At 51.3% G+C, this 5,095-nt stretch overlaps 1 protein-coding gene across 1 annotated transcript in view; it reads right to left on the bottom strand.

Annotated features, from left to right (window-relative positions):
* The window catches only part of TET3 (tet methylcytosine dioxygenase 3), a 96,497-nt gene that overhangs the window by 73,676 nt on the left and 17,726 nt on the right, over positions 1-5,095 (bottom strand).

Genomic DNA, 5,095 nt, shown 5'->3' with positions numbered 1-5,095 from the left:
TGCGGGTGAGAGTGGGTGGCATAAAGTTTGCATGCCCAAACTCATGCAATCAAAAATATTGGGATGTCTGTCCTCACAGAAACCAGGGCAGAGTTTGTGATCCACCCAGAGGAAAAGGGTTCTGTCTCTAGATTATTGAGAGCCACCAAATGGGAAAAGCTCAAAATTCAAGGTGCCCTGCCTAAGGCACTAGAGCTTTAGTATCTTGCAGGACCCAAATCCATTCCGGCATCTATAGGAGACATGACCTCCCCTTTATTTGTTCTCTCCCTCTAAGTCATGGAATTCATATACTCAGACACACACATACATGCACACAGTCCTGCCTCTTCCGGTGGCGGGGCGGGGTGGGGCGAGGGGGGGCTCTGCAGGTTCTGACACTTCTCCATCAGAATCTGAGGCTTGCAAACAGGCAAACAGGAAGCATCCTTATCTACAGAAGCTGAGGTGCAAGTAAATCTTTTGACGGACTCTAAGAAAATCTCTGGTATAGCAATATCTCTCCTTTTCCAAGTGATGCTCTCTGTTCCCAAGATGGACAGTACAGAAGAGAGTAAGTCATATCCAGAAAGGGGTGGAATGGTCAAAACAGAGACCCTCTGCTGTCCCGGAAGCAGAGTTCAAAAGTAATGCCTATAAACTGTTTACCACCAGTCCACCACAACATACACACAGGAACCAAGGGTAAACCTTTAGAAGCAGTCACAGCGATTTGAACCTGCCACAACATCCAAGAGCAAGTTCACTGGACTCGCCTCCTCCAGTGGCTCACAGACCAGTCTGGATGGTGCTGAACTTCTGAGCCATGCATGGCGCAAGCTGCGAACTACTTGTATGAAGTAGAACTGAGTATTGGTCTGCAACATTTTGAAAATGAAATAAAATGAAATGAAAGAAGGAAAGAAAAGAAAAGAAGAAAGTAAAGAAAAGAAAAAAGAAAGAACGAACTGGCCCTTTGCCATATTTAGTTTGAGAAATACTTTGGAAGGCAACCCTTTCATTTTACAGAGGAAAGTAAAATCCAGGGACATTAAGTGACCTCCCATTGACTAATGACAGAATGCAAGAGAGGGAGCAGAGTTGGGAATAGAGAGGAAAAGAAATGGGACAACTGCACTTCTCGCCCTCCTCATCTCAGCCAGAGGTCTCCATGGGAGCGAGCCCCTGAGCAGTCAGGGCCGCAGGGCCCAAACATGACCCCAGTGTATAGAAGGCAATTTCAGGTTCCAGGTAACGCGCCCAGACACAGTATTTCTATCCAGCCTCACCCGACTCTCAAACCCTACATGCCTAAAGCTGACGCTTTCCTTCAAAACTAAGCTCTCTTTCCAGCCATTCCTTTTCCGACCCCACTACCCCAATCTGTAATTGCCAGATCCCAGAAACAGTAACTTATTGAAAACATGGATGGCATCTTGATTGTTCCTTTAAAGTCTCTTGAGGTCCCCTGAGCCAATGATAAAAGCAAAGGTAAAGACCTAGGCACAGCTGGGGGTGAAGGGTCTGCCAGGTGCAAGTTCACAGCCCCAAATACAAAGATCAAAAGTTTCATTGTATTTTAAAAAAAAATGAAAACTGCCAATGCAGTGTGCCCACTTAAGAGTTATGGTTCTAGGTAATTTAGTCAATATCTCTTGCTTCCAGGGGTATTGTAAAGATCAAATAATAATGATTTCTCTTATTTTTCAGGACCTAGTACTGTACCTGGAACATGGTAAATGCTCAGTAAACGATGAAAGACAAAAAGAGGAAGAAAAGTAGAGAAAGTGAATGGGGATGGGGTCTCAGTCCTAGATAGCATGATAATCTACAGATTCTATTCATCTAAGCCATCTCTGTCGCCTATCTGCCCAAAGCTTCCTAAACTAACCCACAAGGAAGCCATCTTCTTAGAAGCTGCAGACATGCTGGGAACAAGAGGGGAGTCCTCAGCTGACTGCCAGATGCCCAAGTGTGAGAGCAAATGAGGCCAAAAGCCCAAAAGGTCAGACTGGGAGACCCAAAAGCTGAGCCAAACCAAAGCCCCTCCCCACACTCCCTGTCCCCACCCCCAGCCAGCCAAACCATTTGCTACAGCCTGGTGGGGGCGGGCGGGGGAGGGGTGGTATGGGAGGGGACTTGGCAAAGACCATTTCTAGCAGAATCGTCCATCTGCAGCTGGAGGGAACCCAGGGCCCGGCGCCCCCTCAGGGAGCCAGTGTGAGGGCTGCGAGAGCCCTCACAGGGTTCCGGTGGGCACCACAGTGACCAGGAAGGCTCCCCCTTCGGCTCACTCACCTATTTTGTAAAGTCCTTTCCCTCTCTCACGACATTTGAAAACTGGTGAGGAGTCCCCAGGAGGTGGAGCTGAGCCCTGGAACTCTAACTCCAGTTCTTGTTATGCATGAGGGAAGTCCCCCGCGACCAAACTCAACCTGGAAATCCTCCTGGTTGGCTCCTTTCCAGCTCCAGTCTGACAAGCTCACCTGCTGCCATCTCTCTCCAAATTCAAGACTGCTTGTAAACGCACTTCAGAGAGCAAGAGGGGGACCCTCGCAAAGGGCTGCAGAGTGGTAAAAGCAGGCAAAGCAGGCAAGAAACTGGTAGGAGTCACCCACGGTGTGTGGAAAGTCAAGGGTCATAGATCGTCGACAAAGGAGCACTTTTGCAGTGGTCAGAAGAAGAGACAGAAGGCAGAAATCCTGGGCACAGTCCCAAAATAGTTTCCAGACATCCTCAGCCAGTTGAAGATTCCCAAGGGGCAGCGCATGGGAGCAGCGTGGGAGACTGAAAGCCTGGCAGCCTGGTGCTCTCGGCACTGGACCCTCACTGCCAAGAAGGCGGTGGCAGCAACAGTGTGTGCTCTGGCATGCTCCTTGGGATATCGTGGGTATCCCATGTAACACACTATGCAGTAAAATGACAACTTGTGTTTATCAAGCTCAACTCTATACACCCTACATCATGGATATTCTTGAAACTCTGGCAGGACTCGGCACACAGTAGACAAGCACATTCCAGTAGATGACTACCCACTGGCTGCTGAATACCATTCACCCGTGGGGTTTCCCAGCCTGCACCTACCCCATGGGAACACATACTGTGAGACCCCCTTGCCCTGTGTTCCAGAGTCCTGGCCTGACCTCAAAATGAGCTCACATACCAGACACATCTTCCTACACCATGACCTGCTGATAGAAGAGGATCTGGCCAAACTACCTCAATCAGGGTATGTGGGACACTGTACCAAATAGGCCACCTAAGTGGGGGGAGGGGAACACGGGGCTCAGATCCCACTGCTTGCTGGCAGTGTCCAAGACGGGCCAAGAGGAAGTGATGATACTTCAGCAAACAACTTGACAATAAAAACAAGCACAGGCACAAACTGTCAAAATGCAGCCAGTTCAGGCCCCACTCTGAGATGGGGGAAGAAGGAAGACATTTTTAAAGGGCTTCCCTTGGTTTTCCAAATAGCCCTAACACATGTCCACAACATTAAGGGTCAAGGTACAGGCTGGGAGCTTCTAGCAGGACTGCAGGACCAGCAGAAAGAAATGGAGAACACATTTGGAAAGAGGTAAAGAGAAGCCATCGCTAGGCAGGAGAGAGAGGGTGCTTTCAGGAGTAAACAAAACTGCCAGCAGTCCTTTCTCCCAACAGAGAGGGAAGCTCTGGCTGACAAGGCCGGAGACACAGAGGAGAGAGGAAGCTGCCCCCTCCCTGAGCCCATCTGTCCTCATCCCCTTGTCCTGCTTTCCCCAGGGTGGGGGACAGAACAGGTGCACTCCATGATCTCTGTGCTCACAGTCCTCAACAGCACACACGGTGATTACAGCTCCCTAGTCAGCGGTGGGAGGCCAGGGGAGGAAGCAGAGGTGGAACCTAGGGGTTTTGCTCCAGAGAAGAGAGTAGAGTGAGCTCACAGCTCTCTGCTCTCCACCCACAGAATCACCAGTATCAACAACTTCTGCTTGCCTCAGGGGCCTCCCACAGTCCCTTCCCAGGTGATCACCCCCACCTCCTAGCTTCACCAAGGCATATCCAGCTCCCCGAGGGAGTTAATGCCACCTGGCTCTTCTCCTTCCCCCAGAAGCTGCTCCAGAAGCAAAATTCTTGTCCTCCCCCAAGCACTTCCTTGTCTCAAGTTCCTCAGAGGAGGTCAAGGAACCACCCTGGCTTCTGATCCACCCTTTAGCCTCACCCAGGAACCCTCATCCCACGTGGGGAAGCAGAGCCCCTCCCTGCCAGTATCCCCACCCAGGCAGTGAGGTGGCAGAGTGCCACTTCCAGCACCTCCACAGAGCTTCCCACAGCTTTCCCAGGTAGCAGGAGTAGAATTTTCAGAGAGGAGCGTCTGGGGACAGGAGCAGCTCATCTACAGGCTACCTAAGCAACCAGATCCCTTTTGCTCCCCACAGGCTCCGGGAGCCCAAGGGTAAGGTAGAGCTGAAGCAGGGGATGGAAGGGGCTCTCTCACTCCTAGGAAAAGTCCCATCAGGTCCTATCCCCACACTACTTCCCCAGCCTCTCTGCTCTGGACTTGAGAGGCAGCCACATGGAGCTGCCTCCCACTCCGTTTTCTCTGCCCTGGGCCAGGAGAGGATACTGCTGAGTAATCCCAAACTCCCTATGGGTCCCCAGCCCTGAAAACATGGGCAAAGCCCAAGGAGACTCACTGATCCTGGTCCCTGTCAACCAGGGAGGGACATCTGTGTTTCCTAGTAATGACTGATACCCTACCAGACCCTGCCCTGCCTGCCCCAAATATTCCAGCCCTGGCCCTCAGACAACCACATGGAGCTCAATACCCCCTTCTCCACTTTCAACTCACCTGGTAGCATTTCCTTCCCAGTCCCCCAGACACCAAGCCACACAGTAACAGCAGCCACCCACCAAATTCCCAGTCATGATGTTGCATCAGCCCCCACCCTACCCAAAATATCCTCACCCCCACCACCTCCTCTCCTCTCCAGCCATCTCCATGGTGACAGCAGCATGACTAATGACACCCTATCAGCTTCAGACTCAGGAGCTCAATTCCCCCTCCCCCTTACCCCCTACCCCACCCAGGGATTTCTGCAGATTGGATGCAAACCAACAGTGCCAGAGACAGTCT

This window comes from Pteropus alecto, unplaced genomic scaffold (assembly GCF_000325575.1).
Source record: "Pteropus alecto unplaced genomic scaffold, ASM32557v1 scaffold100, whole genome shotgun sequence".
Classification (NCBI taxonomy): domain Eukaryota; kingdom Metazoa; phylum Chordata; class Mammalia; order Chiroptera; family Pteropodidae; genus Pteropus; species Pteropus alecto.
This window is presented reverse-complemented; position numbering and strand designations above follow the sequence as displayed.